Genomic DNA, 18,065 nt, shown 5'->3' with positions numbered 1-18,065 from the left:
CGCCAATAGTAACACCAAACAGAAAAGTCCAGAAGCATCGTGTTCAAATTCGTGGCAATGCATGCAATGGAAAATAAACAAACAAAAACAGTTGAGGGGCGGGGGCCTGGGGGGGGGGGGGGGGGGGCAGCTAGGGGGAGGGGAGGGGGTAGTGGAGTGGGGTTGAGAGGGTGTGTCGGGCATGGGATGAAGGCGTATAAGGGGGTGGATAGTAGTTTACCAATATTGGATTTTACACGCTGTTTTAAAGGATGAGTCAGAATCATAATATCAAGACTGACGGGCGCAATATCCGAATGGTTAAAGCGTTGGACTTTCAATCTGAGGGTCCCGGGTTCGAATCTCGGTGTCGGCGCCTGGTGGGTAAAGGGTGGAAATTTTTCCGATCTCCCAGGTCAACATATGTGCAGACCTGCTTAGTGCCTGAACCCTCTTCGTGTGTATACGCAAGCAAAAGATCAAATACGCACATTAAACATCCTGTAATCCATGTTAGTGTTCGGTGGGTTATGGAAACAAGAACATACCCAGCATGCACCCCCCGAAAGCGGAGTATGGCTGCCTACATGACGGGGTAAAAACGGTCATACAAGTAAAAGCCCACTCGTGTATATACGAGTGAATGTGGGAGTTGCAGCCCACGAACGCAGAAGAAGAAGAAGATCATATCAAGACCGAAGGCGATGCATTTCAAGGAGCATAAGCCCAACACAGGACTGTTTTGCCCCGAAGCTCTTGTAGGAGAGTCTTCTCAACAGTTGGAAGCACTTTAAGTACCTTGGATCCATCCTCACTGAATAAGGGTCTAAGATCGAAGTACTGACAAGAACTGCGCAGACCGCCACAGCACTGCTAACACTGAAGCCCATCAGAGAGACAAGAACATCCTTCTCAGAATAAAAGCTGAAGCTCTTGCATGCACTGGTTCTTCTCTCTATTTCTTGTAACACATGCGAATCCTGGACTTCAGAGAAGGATCCAAGCTGAGGAAATGAGATGCTTCAGAGACTCCTTGCCATCTCCCCTACAAGGAACGCATAACAAAATGAAATCAGGGAAACCATCAGACAGCACATCGGTCCGTATGAAGACCTTCTGAGTGGAAAAAAAACCCCTACAACAACAGGAAATAAGATGATAACGCCACGTGACAAGATGTGTCGGGCTCTCCAAGATAATAATAATAATAATAATAATAGTAATAATAATGATAGTATTTATATAGCGCTGAATCTTGTGCAGAGACAAATCTAAGCGCTTTTACACCAGTCATTCACATGCATGCATAACTCTAAAACTGAAGAAATTGAAGACAAGGAAGAGGTAGGGGAGGGAGGCTATCTTGTGAAGAGGTGGGTTTTAAGGCCAGACTTGAAAACGGAGCTGAGTGCGGAGACCTGACGAAGCGAAAGATGAAGTTCATTCCAAAAGCAAGCCGGGTCCAGAGACAGAGAAAGAACGGCGTCCAACAGTGGGGTGTTTGAATCTGGATATGCGTAAACAGAGTGGATCCGAAGCCGATAAACACTTCAACGAACAGTGCAGGGGAAAATGGACACGAGACAAGACAGTGAAAGAAACAGGCAGACAATATCGATCCTTGAATGGATAGAGATGAGCTTTGCTAGAACTCTGGCCCCCATCACACGACAGCCAGAAATGAAGACGTTCAGGAGTGCAGCGCCCTCACGATCAGTAACGGTAACAGTGACCTCCAAACTTCTGCAGTCAAAGGAATAAGGCAGCCCAGGCTAACACGAAGAAAATTAAATCATCAAAAATTTTGACAACAAAGAGAAAATAGCATCAGTTTAAATCCGAAAAGTTGAAGTTTTTGCAGCTGTAAATCCTGTTGATTATCAAAAGTCGGCAGAGTCTTTTAGATGAGTACGTGGAGACATGTTAATGCATATTGACGAAATAAAATCTAAAAATTACTTTTGATTGTTTGACATGGTGGTAATGCCGAGTTGCAACCGTGAAGACAAATCGAGTGGTACTGACTCTAAATAAAATAAATTCAACCGCGTTATACTGGCGCGGTGGCCGAATAGTTAGGGTGCTGGATTCTCCATCGAGTTTCCTGAGTTCGATCCCAGATTTCGGCGCCTCTGGTGGGTTAAGGGTGGAGATTTTTTCCCGATCTCCCAGGTCAACGTTATGTGCAGACCTGCTAGTAGTGCCTGAAGCCCCTTCGTGTGCATACACATACAGACGATCAAATGCGCCCGTCAGAGATCCTGTAAATCATGTCACCGATCGGTGGGTTATGGAAACAAGAACATACCAAACATGCACACCCCCGATAACAGAGTATGGATGCCTACATGGATAAACAATCTATTCATATATCTAAACATATTTCTACTTTGTAATTTAATCTTTCCTTTCATTCATTCACACATTCATTCATTTTTGGTGGGGTGGGGGTGCGAGGGGTTGAGGGAGTGATGGGAAGAGGGCGCGGGAGAACAGTGGAGGGAGGCAGCCACCGAGATGGTACACGTGTACCCGGCAAAATTTCAGGGGGCATTTTTGTGGGGTTCCACTTCAGACAGAAGACCGGCTACAGAATCCGTCGACAGCAGCTGCGCGTTGATCCATCGCTTGAACTGCTGCAGAGCACCCAGTTTGTTCGTGGCGCTGACGTGAACCTCCATCTGCGACATCAACAACTTCTTCATCCGGCCTTCTCTTTTCTTGCGGCGTTTCCCGTTCACCACGTTACGGAAGTAGAGCAAGGGCGTGAGAACGGAGCTAAGAGGCAGAAGGAACACGGAGAGAATGGCAGAGATGTTGCTACTAAAAACCGGTCTTCCCATGCTGGCCCTGAAGCCCAGCACGCTGACGGTGCACCAGCACGCAAACTGACAAAACACAACGGAAAAAAACCGCCTGGCGAGAGTCGTCTGGCGATCCGACACGCTCAACATTTCCATGTTGATTTCTTTATTTTGCACGGACCAGTACACAAGCACCTGTCCTACAGCAGCCAGGACAGCGAGGACAAATCTGAAAACAACGAGGACGCCGAAAGAGTAGTCGTGTCCGGGGAAATCTTTTCTTGAGATCGGCAGCGCAAAGCAGATACCACTCTGAGTGTAGAACGCCCAGTCAGCTGTCCGAGGGAACAGAGGAACCGCGGCAATGAAAGCTCCGAGAGTCCAAGCCAAAGCAACGGTGATTTGAGACGAACGTTTGCAGAAATGCAACCCACTGAACGGAAAGTGTAAAACAAGAAACCGTTCCAGAGTTATCAAACAAACAATCAAAGCAGAAACCACTGTGGATAGTAACGACAAGAAGCCTGCTAATTTGCAACCAGCGCTGTTCCTCCAGATTGCGTCATTCCACAAGTAAGAGTCTCTGTATCTCAAATCAGCCAGGCAAATGATGGACAGACAGACACCCATGAGGAAATCAGCCACCGACAAATTCGCCACGAGCAAATCATACCCTTTCTTTATTTTCAAACGATATACAAATGCTCTGGACACGAAGCCAGTTAAATTGCCTAAGACAGAGAGGAAGGCGAGAACAGACAGACAGACTCTGAGGATCCTGGATTGCAATAGGTCGTAACAAGAAGAGATTTCATCAGATGGAGCTTTACAACTGGCCACGTTAAAACCAGAAGGCAGCAGCATTGGACAGCACAGCTTGTAGTTGTCGGTCATCAACACTTCCAGAGAACCAAGGCGAAGGAATATGTCTGGCGGAAAATCAGTCACCGGATTTCCACGCAAATCCAGAACACGAAGGTTTCCTAATCCCTGGAATCCAGAGTCAGCCACACGAGTAATCCCGTTATTTCTTAAGTTCAACTGTACCAAGTCGGAGAAAACGTGCCATGATTGAAAATCCCCCTGTGACATACCAACACGTGATATTTCAAGTAGGCTTAGTCTGGGAACTGCTTTGCGGACTGGCAAAGACTGTCTAAAGATGGAGGTCAAGGGATTTCCGGAAATGTAAAGTTGTCGTAAGTTGAACAGATTACTGAGGTCATCGGCTTTGATTTCAATCAGCATGTTGTCAGAAAGGTCAAGAATTTGCAGATTAGGAAGAGCAACACTGCCAACACCAGTATGGTTACACCGTGTAAAATTTAAATATACCAAGAGACTGTTATTCGCAACGGTTTCTAGTGTCATGTTACTGCCACTGGCATCCAAATACCGCAGCTCGGGATATTCATACGCCCAAAAAGTTCTGGAACAGAAGAAAACCATACCATAACACAAACACTGTTCTACTGGACATGCATCAGCGCACATCAGTTCGTCATCTCTTTGAGGGCAGTGGTACACCCCGTCGCATAACTGGCTATAATCCAGGCATACGTAAGACAACCGGCAACGATAGAAGCCCGGACAGGTGGAATCCTCGCATCCGACTTCGTCCTCGTGGCCCGGACAGTCGTTGACCTTGTTGCAGCGGAGGAAAGCGGGCAGGCAGTAGCCGTTCTCGGAGCACTGGAAGTGAGGGTCTGGGCAGCGGAGGCCGTTCTGCAAGGCCTGCAGGATGAACACCTTCCCGTTGAAGTCCACCCGGGCTGGAGGATACACTTCGTCTCTCTTCACGTACAACTCTTGGGTCCGGCACTGGGTCTCGTCGCTTTTGTCGAAGCAGTTGTCGATGCGGTCACACTGGTTGGAGAACGGCACGCACTGTGACAAAGGTAAAAACAAATACACCAGAGGTGGGTTGCATGAGCGAAGTTGGCAGCGCTACGTTGACTTATCGTCAAGGATGTTCCTGACTCCACGGTGATTTCCATATACATAGGAACATTCTTAATCAAAGCAAACTTATCACTGCAAAGATCGCCTCATGTAACCAGGCCCAGGCGCATAAGTATGCACACACATAGAAAAACACAATATACGATACAACACAATACAATGCCACTTGGGAGTATCAGCCCAGCTCCATCCCATACCATTTGGGAACATCATCCACACTCCATCCCATACCAAAATGAAGACATCATCCACGCTCCGTTCCGTAACATTTGAGGACATCATCCATGCTCCATCCAGCACCATTTGTGGACATCATCCAAGCTCCATCCCGTACAATTTGGGGACATCATCCACACTCCATCCCATACCATATGAGGACATCATCCATACTCCATCCGATACCATTTAGGAACATCATCCACACTCCATCCCATACCATATGAGGACATCATCCATATTCCATCCTATACCATTTAGGAACTTCAATCACACTCCGTCCCAAACCAGTTGGAGACATCATCCATATTCCATCCCATATCATCTGAAGGCATCATCCATTCTCTTTTCTTCATCATTTGGGGTATCACCCGCATCCTATACCTGTTACCTATATCATCCATATTTCATCCCACACCCTCTGAAGGCATCATCCATTCTCTTTCCTTCATCATTTGGGGTATCACCCGCATCCTATACCTGTTACCTATATCATCCATATTCCATCCCACACCTTCTGAAGGCATCATCCATTCTCTTTCCTTCATCATTTGGGGTATCACCCGCATCCTATACCTGTTACCTATACCATCCCGTACCATTTGGAGACATCATCCATACTCCATTCCATAACATTCGAAGATATCATCCATGCTCCATTGTGTGTCGTTTGGGGACATCATCCGTACTCTACCCCGTACCATATGGGGACATTATCCATACTCCGTTCAGTACCATTTGAGGACATTAATGATTATTCACACTCCATCCCGACCATATGGGGACATTATCCATACTCCGTTCTGTACCATTTGGGGACATTATCCACACTCTGTACCGTACCATTTGAGGATATTTTCCATACTCAGTTCCGTACCATTGGGGGATATTATCCATACTCTGTTCCGTACCATTTGAGGACATTATCCATACTCCGTTCCGTACCATTTGAGGACACTATCCGTACTCCATCCCGTACCATTTGGGGACATCATCCGTACTCCATCCCGTATACCGTTTGAAGACGTTTTGGAGCATTCCGATTTCATTCTTGCATTCTCGTTCAGTTAACTCCCCTCCTCTCCCCCTCCCCCATCATCCCTAGCTAGCACATACTCCTCACCTGACCGTTCTCGCACCGAAACTCCGTCTGGAAATCGCAGGGCATGAAGACGCAAAAACTCTCGTCGCTGTGGTCGTGGCAGTCGCCCTTGTGATCGCACACCAGCAGGTAGGGGATCTCCTGGCCGTTGGCACAGACGTACATCGGAGGGAGCGGGCGGAGAGGGGCGGCGCAGGGTGCGCCCTTGAAGTCGCGCGCCCAACAGGCCGCGTGGGGGTCACAGGCCATGAAGTCGTGGGTCAGGTGCCCGGACGGACACTGCACGTACCTGCTGCTCAAGGTCCAGTTCCCTCCCTTCCTCAGCGGGATGGCTGTGCCCTGGTGCTTCCAGAGATCTGACCGACCACGCAGAGACACAGACACAGACACACACACACACACAGACACACACACACACGCACACACACAGACACACACACGCACGCACACACCACACACACACACACAGACACACACACACCACACATACACACACACACACACAGAGACACACACACACATAGATACACACACACACACACAGACACACACACAGACAGACAGACACACACACTTTGATATGCCTTGACCTTTGACCTATAAATCTATGTTCTGGCCGAAACAAATTATTAAACCATGTGCAATGTTTAATGGAAATCGGACGAAAAACCCAAGTACTATGATGTTTCTACATGTTTTCCAATACCCCATGTCGTGACCCTGATCTCTGACCTTGTCTACGTCTTATATGTATTTTGTTCTCTTCATGACCAGTCATTGTGCAAAATCTGATAAAGATTATATGCAAGACCTTCTCCCTCTTTGGCATTCAAATGTTTCACATCACCATGATATGCAAATTTTTGACCTTGACCTTTAATCTCTGTTTTAAAAAAAATTCTCTAGGGAATATGCTTAACCCACGACCAGACACAAGACCAAGATTGATAAAGATTAGAAGGTAGGTCTCTATCACGCTTTTGCCCGTTTTTTTTTTTTTTTTTTTTTTTTTGCTGAATAAGGACCTTGACCTTTGACCTCTCACCCTGCATAAATGGGATGAGTTCAAGGGTCAACCAGCCTGCCAAGTTTGGTTTATATGCCACTGGTAGCGGCCAAGAAAAAGTCAATGTTAATGAATTTGAATCGGACACGGCCACCCATCCACCGTGTCATGAACACAGATTCGTTGAAAATGTTTATTTACACACGTGAGTCAAACTGTGATGCTGATGCACGAGGGCGTGTTCTGCAGTAATGGTGACGACTTGGATCAGGTCACTTTCCATTTTTCAGTTTCTCAATGAGACGTCACCGCCTTCGGACAAATCATAAACGCTACACTACACCTGCTGGGCAAATGCCTGACAAGCATTATTGCTCGATGCATTTAGTGCGTGCATACAGATATGTGTGCTTATCAGAACGGATTTCTTCTTGCAGAATTTTGTCAGAGGGCAGATGACCCTATTGTTGTTCAGGGGTCTTTTTCTGTGCGACAAGTATGTGTATTTGTATTTCTTTATATCACAACAGATTTCTCTGTGTGAAATTCAGGCTGCTTCCCCAGGGAGAGCGCGTCGCTACACTACAGCGACCCCCCCCCCCCCTTTTTTTTTTATTTTGTTTTTCCTATCGAAGTGGATTTTTCTACAGAGTTTTGCCAGGAACAACCCTTTTGTTGCCGTGGGTTCTTTTACGTGCGCTAAGTGCATGCTGCACACGGGACCTCGGTTTATCGTCTCATCCGAATGACTAGCATCCAGACCACCACTCAAGGTCTAGCGGAGGGGAGGGAGAAAATATCGGCGGCTGAGCCGTGATTCGAACCAGCGCGCTCAGATTCTCTCGCTTCCTAGGCGGACGCGTTACCTCTAGGCCATCACTGCACATGACTCTAGTTTGACTCTAGTCAAACTTGCGAGAAAAGGCTAAACCGGGATGGGAACCCTTGCCCTCACGGACACTGCATTAGCAGATCATCGTCTTAACCATTGTGCCGCCTTCCTCCGACTGATCAAGTATCGATGATGGGCGGCGCAGCGATCGACTGACTGGCTTCCTCGTCCCATGAGTTAGTTTTTTTTTTTTTTTTCCTTCCACAGCCTTTTGCACCCTGTCATTGTGTGCAAATTTAGCACCATGTTTCTCATAAGATGAAAAAAAAAAAAAAAAAAAAGTGCCAGCACTGACGCATGTGTTTCTATTTTATTATTATTTTTTTTTATATCCCATCATCTCCTCTCTGCATTAAAAAAAAAAAAAAAGAAAAAAGAAAAGAAAAGAAAAAAAAAAGAAAAAAAAAGAAAAAAAAAAAAGAAAGGAAAAAAAAAGAAGAGTATAACATGACATATACATCAACAACAACAAAAACATCACCAACACCATCCTTCCTATTCCCCCTCCGCCCCACCATTTACGCCACCCACACAGAGGAAAACAAAACAATAGAAGAGGAAGATGATGAAGAAGAAGAAGAAGATGATGATGAAGATGAAGGAAAAGAAGAAGAAGAAGAAGAAGAAGATGATGATGAAGGAAAAGAAGAAGAAGAAGAAGAAGAAGAAGATGATGATGATGATGAAGGACAAGAAGGAAAAGAAGAAGAAGAAGCCGACGACGAAGAACAAAAAGATGCTGATGATGAAGAAGAAGAAGAAGAAGAAGAAGGAAAAGAAGAACAAGAACAAGAAAGATGAACAAGAAAGAAAGAAAGACAGAAAGAAAGAAAGAAAAAGAAGAAGAAGAAGAAGAATAGGAGGAAGACAAAGATGAAGATAATGATGACACCGAGGAGGAGGATGAAGAAGAAGAAGAAGAAGAAGTCAGAAACAAAGAACGGACAAGAACGAAACAAAGGAGTTACCAGGAAGCACCCTCGGTTGCATTTCACACAAGGCAGCCGCCGGGAAGTGTTCGTCACAGTTGTCTCCCGTGACATAGTCGATCATGTCCGGGTGAAACAGCGCCAGACAGGCAGGCAGACGAACCAGTCTCTTGCTGTAGAAACTCTGCCCGATGAAGAATGCGGTCGTTCCGTCCAGGTGTTGATAGGAAAACTTGTATCTGCGTGATGGAAAAGAGGTGGACGTTCAGAAGAGAACTGGCGATACCGTCATTTATTTATTCGTGGTAGTGTAGCTTATTAAATTCTGTCTTTCTGTTGTTGCGGCTAATTTCCCAATAATTGGTGAAGGTGTTTAAGAGAGGTGTGTGTGTGTGTGTGTGTGTGTGTGTGTGTGTGTGTGTGTGTGTGTGCGCGCGCGCGCTTGTGGTTTACGCAGTCTCTGTCTCTCTCTTGTCTCTTTCGGTTTGTGACTGTCCGTCTGTATATCTGTCTGACTGTCTGTCTGTCTCTGTCTCTATCATCCTCTTTTTATAATAATTATTATTATCATTTTACAAAACAGAAGTGCTGCAATGCTGTCTATCAACGGAACAATATCTAGTGCCAGAATACATTCTCCTTACTGAAATTCTTTTTATTTCATTTTTTTTAACATCCGTTATCGCTCACAGACATAAAATCTCAAGTAATAAGATATACGCTGATTTTAATTAGTGTAAGAAAGTATGAATGATTTTGTCTTTCATCCCCGCTTAGATTCCTGGTGACGGCGCCTGGTGGGTAAAAGGGTGGAGATTTTTCCGATCTCCCAGGTCAACATATATACAGACCTGCTAGTGCCTGAACCCCCTTCGTATGTATACGCATGCAGAAGATCAGATACGCACGTAAAAGATCCTGTAATCCATGTCAGTGTGAGGTTGGTTGAGGAAACTACAAGAACAACCCCCGGGTTTCCCGGCATACACCCGTCTACCCCCACTGCCTCCCTGCTCCGGAAACGGAGTATGGTTGCCTACATGGCCGGGGTCACGGTAAGAACGGTCATACAGATAAAAGATCATTCGTGAATATGAGCGAACGTAGAAGTTGCAGCCAAAGAACGAAGAAGAAGAAGAATCCATCTGACTAGGAGATACGCATGTGTGTGGAGTACTGTTTTAATGGCGCTTTGATTTGTTTCAGTACAAAGATTCAGCGCCGTATAAACACATTTACTGCTACTACTACTATTGCTACTACTACTACTACTACAACAACTACTACTACTTCTACTACTACTACTACTGTTACTGCTGCTGCTACTAATACTGTTGTAATGGCGCTTATATTTGTTTCAGTACAAAGATTCAGCGCTGTATACTAGTAAACACATTTACTACTGCTACTATTGCTACTACTACTACATGTACTACTACTACTACTGCTGCTGCTGCTATTACTACTACTGTCGTAATGGCACTTTGATTTGTTGCAGTACAAAGATTCAGCGCTGTACAAACACATTTACTACTACTACTACTATTGCTACTATTCCTACAACAACTACTACTGCTGCTGCTGCTGCTGTTGCTGCTGCTACTACTACTACTACTACTACTACTGTTGTAATGGCGCTTTGATTTGTTTCAGTACAAAGATTCAGCGCTGTATAAACACATTTACTACTACTATTACTATTGCTACTGCTACTGCTACTACTACTACAACAACTACTACTTCTACTACCACCACTACTGCTGCTGCTACTACTACTACTACTGTTGTAATGGCGCTTTGATTTGTTTCAGTGCAGAGATTCAGCACTGTATAAACACATTTACTTCTACTACTATAGTTGCTACTACTACTGCTACTACAACTACTACTACTTCTACTACTACTGCTGCTGCTACTACTACTACTACTACTTGGAATTTGAGTTGAGCCACGGCCAGAACGTTCTGTTCGTTTAATACAACAACAACTACAACAACTATAACAACAACAACAACTACAACTACTACTACTTCTACAGCTACTACTGCTTGGGAATTTGAGTGGAGCCGCGGTCAGAGCGTTCTGTTTAGTTGTTTGAACAACAGTTACTACTACTTCTACGACTACTATTACTACTACCACCACTTGGAATTTGAGTTTGAGTCGCGCCTACGGTTGTGGCCACATGCATCAAATTTGGAGTCGATTTCAGTACAGTTTCTGCTATCTTTCTGCATCAGTGTGAGAAGGAAGCCTGCAGAGGTTCTAAACTCCTCAGGGATCACATATTTTTAGTCACTCGCAGGTAGGCTCTTCGTTCAGTTTCACCTCATTTGAACACACCTCGTATGAAGACATACAGGAAATTTGGACTTTTCATAATCCATATTTCTGTAACCTTATCTCTGTCTAGGGGGAGAGGGAGGGAGGGGGTGGGGGTGGGGCAACAGTCCTTCTCAAAATGAGCCACGTCAAGATTACAACTATATTATTTTCGGTTCATGATAGTACACAGACAGACAGGCAGAGAGATAGACAAAGATAGAGACAGAAAGAACGAGAGAGACGAGAGAGAGAGAGAGAGAGAGAGAGAGAGAGAGAGAGAGAGAGATAGACATACATACATACAGACAGACAGACAGACAGACAGACAGACAGACAAGAGACAGACATACACACACACACACACACACACACACACACAGAGCTTGAATCGTGAGAGAGAGAGAGACAGACAGACAGAAAGACAGACATAGAGGGACACACACACACACACACACACACACACACACACACACACACACGCAACACACACACACACACACACAACACACACACACACACACACACACACGCAACACACACACACACACACACACACACACGCAACACACACACACACACACACACACACACACACACACGAACACACACACACACACACACACACACACACACACATACAGACACACGAACACACACAGACACACACACACAGACACAGACACACACACACACACACACACACACTGAACTTATCTAACAGCCGAATGCCGACTGCTGGAAAACCTCGATCAACACTCACACAGCCGGCAAGCTGTCGGAGGTGGTTTTGAGCCCGATGTAGACAGTGTTGTACTGCTGGAAAGATCTTAGGTAGCTGGACACCATGCGCCATTTCTTCAGCGAGCTCAAGCTGGCCAGACGACCCCCGAGGAGCTGGCACTTTCTCTTGGCTTCCTTCCACGACAGCTCCACTTGCAGACGAGACTCGGACAAGAACAGGAAGCAGCTCCCCTCCACGTGCATGTGCCCGGCGCCACAGTTACTGTGAGTGTAGGGACACTCCGCTTCATCTCTCCCGTCCAGGCAGTCGGACTCGAGGTTGCAAGGAAAGTGCTGCTGAAAGTCTTCAACCCAACGAGGCACAGAGCAGTTGAAGAAACCACCGGGCACCTTCGCCAGGGGCGCGTCTGCCTTGCTGTGGATTGTAAACAAAGCCTTGAAGGCCGGCCACGGTCGGTTGGTGAAGAACTGCACGATTAGGGCATCCGTGTCGTAGATCTGAGGGGCCGGACGAAACTTGGAGCAGATGCGTTGCTGGATGTTGGCTATGGACATGTTGTGGACGAAGACAGCGATCTTGCCCGCGTAGCAAAAAGCGGCCACGTTGGGCATAGAGAGAGTCAGGAAGCTGAGGATGATTCGGTGCCCCGGAGGAACGTCCACCCTCACCCAGCTGTTCATGCCGAAAATCTTTGTGGCCTGTTCCCGGAAACCTGGCGTCTGAATGTAGCCTGCGAAAAAGTCAACAGCGCTGCTAGCTGATTAATGAAGCTAAGGATCGAGATAAAATATACAGCTCTTGGGGGGGGGGGGGGGGGGGGAATGGGGGGCATTGCAGGATGGCTGTCCCAGCTATCTAGTTTCACACTTTAGAATACACATATGTACATATTCTTTTTCTCCATTACGGAATAAAAGAACTCTTATTCGATCAGTCTAAATTTATATTCATAAACATTGCATTTGTTTCCAAAATTCCGCCAAGAAACCTTATTTGAAGCAACTTCAGTTTTACATCTTTAATCTCATGAATCTTTCTAAACAACAACAACAACAAACAAACAAAACCAAACAAACAAACCAACTAAAAAAACACACCAAAAAACCCATTCTATTCTGCAATTGAAGTAAGTTTTCTTTCCGAGTTCTCGCAACAAATCGACCACATATAATATTTTTACAAAGTAATCATAAAACTGACTTGCACGTCTTGGGACTGAATACAGTTAAGACTCTAAATGTTTCAGAAGTCTCAAACATGTGATAATTCTCGTTTATTATCTACATTCCGCCTCTGTGAACATACTCTCTAGCGGCGTTAACAGTCCCCCAAATAGTCACAAAGTTTGAGTGAGTGTCATACTTTTCACAGAATATATCAAATGAGAAAAATCTTCCATTTCGATCCAGAAAGTGACGACATTGATGTGTACCCTTGTCAAAGCAGTCTCAAAACAACAACAACAACAACAAAACAAAAAACAACAACAACAGCACAAAAAAACAACAACAAAAAACACAACAACACACAACAAAAAAAACAAAACCAAAAAAACCCCCCAAAAAACAAAAACAAAACAAAAACGGTAGCTTTTTAGCAATCAAAGTTTTTGGAACACTTCACAGACCAGCTCTCAGCACTTGAACACATCAAATCAAAAACATTTCTATTTCTCGCAAAGCATTGGGCCTATATCTGTACTAACATTCTTCAAAAACAAACTTTTGAAAATTCTACGTACACATGCCTGTGCCTGCGTACTTTCATAATCAATGTAATTTTCAATGCATTCATACACTTGCGAACAACAGGAGTGCCTTGCCACCCAAATCTATATTATATATTTGTGCTGATTCCATCATTCTTTAAAAAATTCTCTTTTTTAAATTTTTTTAAAATTCAAAACAAATTGAAAAATTCCTTGTCGTATGACATTCATATATTCACCCGGAGGGTTGGGCATCAAAATCCACATGAAGATCTATTTTTTACAATAATTTTTTGATACATTATTTCAGAACTGCCACGCGTCATATCGGTGTCAGCTGTCTATTTGACCACACTATAAATAGCATTTGTATTACTCTTAAATTTTCGGCATCAGAATTGACTGATTTTTGACACATACCTCCAAATCATTCGTAAATCAGATACCGAGTATTCTGCTTTTTGCTGTTGTTTTGTTTGGTTTCCATTTCATGCATAAGTGGGATATGTCTTACCTGGGAATTATTTCATCTTCCTATCGTAATTACGTTGCTTCCCCACCCCCACCCCACCCCCCACCCCCACATTTAATTTTAGTCTAGAAACATTTTCAGAAACTTCAAAAGTTCTTACTGCTTCTTGAAATGATTCCGCCACCTTCCTGTATTAATTGTGTGTCATCTGCATACTGGGAGAATTTGTTCCCTCTTCCTCCAATATTCATAACTTCGATTATTCTATTCTGTCTGATCATAATAGCTAATATTTCAAACACTTAAATTTTTATTTTCTTGTGAAACCATTGCGTGTTTTGGCTGGCTGTTCACAGTGACTGCAGCCTTGATATTGGAAAAAAAGAAGAAAAGAAGAGATCTGAACCCGCCTACAAAAACCAGGGCTAAATTCAAAAGCCTTTAGTACTTTTAACAGGAATAACCAACCGAGCGAACTGAACACCTTTTAAAAACGTATTGGATTCAACAAGCTAGTTTGTTTTGTTTGTTTGTTTGTTTTTGAAAATTTGCAGATAATACATTACATATTAAAGGAATCTTGTCCCCCAAATGTCTTTTACTTTTTTGAAATCCAGTTTGCTACGCCCTGATAAGAGATGATAAAACTTCTTTGAGTCAAAAGCGATGCATGTTGAACCTATCTTATAGACAACGTTTAAAAGCGAATTTATTCTTCACAATTAAAAATATATATATACGTGATTTGTTTCCCTGTGCAGTACAAATGCTTTGTACAATTCTCCATTCTAAAACCATTCATTTAGGGATCTAACCACAGAACATCCAAGACTACGTCCAGAAGAATTTGAATGAATCCACAGTAACACCACCAATTCCACAACTTTCCTCATTAGTCGTGTGTGTGTGTGTGTGTGTGTGTGTGTGTGTGTGTGTGTGTGTTTACGGCAGGCTTTTGCTTCCAGTAAGATCACACCTACAGAGAATCTTGTTCTTTAAAGTCATCAACTAGTTCGCATATATCAACACTCTCCGCTTTTATGTCTAGATAAAACGTCTTCTGAAATCTGTTTACTTCTTAGCAATTTCTTCTACATCTGTAACTGTTGTACCTTTTTTTTGGGTCAGTTTTCATGATCTGCTTACTAAGGTAATTCCTTCTTATTTTTCTTCTTATTTTCTTTTTTTTTTCGAGAGAGGCAGCTAAAACAAATATCTTTCTCCCTTCTATAGCCCATCTTGTTCCTGAACGGAACAAGAAACCCTCCACCTTTTCTTTTTATCACGAAATTAACCATGTTTTACAATCTTCAAAGTCAGTTTTCTCTCCTTCTGTTCACATCATTTTCTTTTCTGGTATTTTGATTTTCTCCTCTAACATAAAAAAGCAAGAACAACAACAACAACAAGCAGCATTTTTCTTTTTCTTCATTGTTGCAAAAGCAATTGTTTTCTCCGGGATCTTCATAAGAATTGAATCCAAAATCTTTTTCTTTCTTCTTCTTCTCCTTTTAAAATTTTTTGAATAAGGAACTGTTAAAGTTCAATAAGACCTATCGCCTCTCTTCATTTTAGAATTCATGATTGAAAGGTCAGTTCTGTAACCAGGCAGTATGTTTGCATATAACGGGTGACTGAAACAAATTTTCGGAAAAAAGCGAAAAAGTTCAATCGAACTCTGCTGGAAGGATCGTTTTTCTTCCAAGTATATCTGTTTAACTCCGCATTAAACTACTTTCGCCAAATGCCAACCAATTCGATATTCATCATCATTGTCTTAACCTGTTCCAGGGCTTTAACATTGTTGTAATGCTTATGATAATTCAAAGAGAATTTAGTAACCTTTTACCAGTCCGAACCTGTTATAAAATATTCAAGATAACGTTCCCTAATACGAACTTCGAGGTCAATGTAAAACACCTGTTCGTCTCTATTGGGACCATAAACACTTGGTATCAAATATGGTTTGCCGCTGATTGTCAAAGAGAGAGAGAGAGAGAGAGAGAGAGAGAGAGAGAGAGAGAGAGAGAGAGAGAGAGAGAGAGAGAAGGATTAAATAAAAATTACCTCCCTGTTCTTTTCAAACTATTAATTTCAACCTCAAAATTATCATTAAAAAGCATAGTAAGTCGCTCTGGAATTTGAAGAGCACTGAGGAAGACACACAAACAAACATAACATGTAGGTCCATAGCCCCATTCTGCTTAAACATACCTTTCCGGCTTTCGGTTCATGTGGATATTTTGTAACAGGTAAACTGATTGGGATCTGGACTTGATGATATCTATAGAATCATGAAGATTCCGAAAATGCAGTTCAGTGACAAAAGATTTCAAACTTTTCATTACTTCTTCATGTTGACACTTCTTGCAGAATATATAATATCACTAAATGTGGATGGACATTAAATGGAATTGAACACATTGAATTCCTTGCAGAAATCGTTGTACATAGACAGTAAACGTTTATAACAAAACCAGTATAAGTAACACAGTCAGCTGGCTTACAACGACCACACCACTAGTCTAAAAATAGGTGGATAGCGCATGCCTTCTTTGAGCCCCTTTGCTAACTGATGCCAGCGGAAGTGTTCAATCAGCCATTTTGCTACTCGTGTCAGTACAGCGCGAAGCGGTAACTTCATACATGTAGCCGAGCGCTCAGCTGGTTTCACGGCAAGCTTTACGGAAAGCATAACACGATTTCATCAGAGATACACGGTAACAGTTCAGAAACTACCACCAGTTAGCAGACGACTTCCCAACGGACTCAGCCGGATACGAGTAACAATATGGCGTCCAGTTATCTTCAGCTTTCCTGGGCCAATGAGCTATCCATCTATTTTTAGAGCAGTGGTTCCACACACGCAACGATTGGTGACGTTGCACGTAATGGACCATACAGAGTTCATCAATAACACTTGGCTCGACCTTTAGACATTGTTCACACCGCCAACTCAGACGCCGAAGGAAAGAAGACAAAAGGGTAAGAAAAGGAAATGGAACAGAAAAGAAAAGCAAAACAATCTGTACTTGTATTCTTTTTATCACAACAGATTTCTCTGTGTGAAATTCAGGCTGCTCTCCCCAGGGAGAGCGCGTCGCTACATTACAGCGCCACCACCCCCCCACCCCCCCCCCCCCTTTTTTTTTTTTTTATCCTGCGTGCAGTTTTATTTCTTTTTTGTTGTTGTTGTTTTCTATTGAAGTGGATTTTTCTACAGAATTTTGCCAGGAACAACCCTTTTGTTGCCGTGGGTTCTTTTACGTGCGCTAAGTGCATGCTGCACACGGGACCTCGGTTTATCGTCTCATCCGAATGACTAGTGTCCAGACCACCACTCAAGGTCTAGTAGAGGGGGAGAAAATATCGGCGGCTGAGCCGTGATTCTTACCAGTGCGCTCAGATCCTCTCGCTTCCTAGGCGGCCTCGTTACCTCTAGGCCATCACTCCACTAATTGTACCAATGTAAACCAAGAGCCCCCCCCCCACCCCCCCCCCACCCGCCCCCGCCCCCAACCCCCTGCCCCCACAAAAAACCCCGTGCTTTGCAGGTTCATCTATTCCTCGTTAGTCATTCATCATTGATCAGGTGAAAAAAAGAAGAAAAAAAAAAAGAAAGAAAAAAAAAAAAGGATCACGATAACCAAAACCAAAACAAAAAAAATAACAAACTAAAACCAACAACCAGCGTTCACATGAAAATCACATATGTTAAAAGACAGGCACACATGCAGTGTGCACGAAAATATGCAAAATGGTCACAAACCAATGGACACACACACACACACACACACACACACACACACACACACACACGCACACACACACACACACACTCCGTCATTCTCTCTCTGTGTCTCTCTGAAAGCAAAACACATTAAACCCTAAAAGCTGGTCATATGCATGAGGAAGGGGTCGAGCATAT

Source organism: Babylonia areolata, chromosome 2 (assembly GCF_041734735.1).
Source record: "Babylonia areolata isolate BAREFJ2019XMU chromosome 2, ASM4173473v1, whole genome shotgun sequence".
Classification (NCBI taxonomy): domain Eukaryota; kingdom Metazoa; phylum Mollusca; class Gastropoda; order Neogastropoda; family Buccinidae; genus Babylonia; species Babylonia areolata.
The sequence above is the reverse complement of the archived record's forward strand: the minus strand, read 5'-3'. Positions refer to the sequence as shown.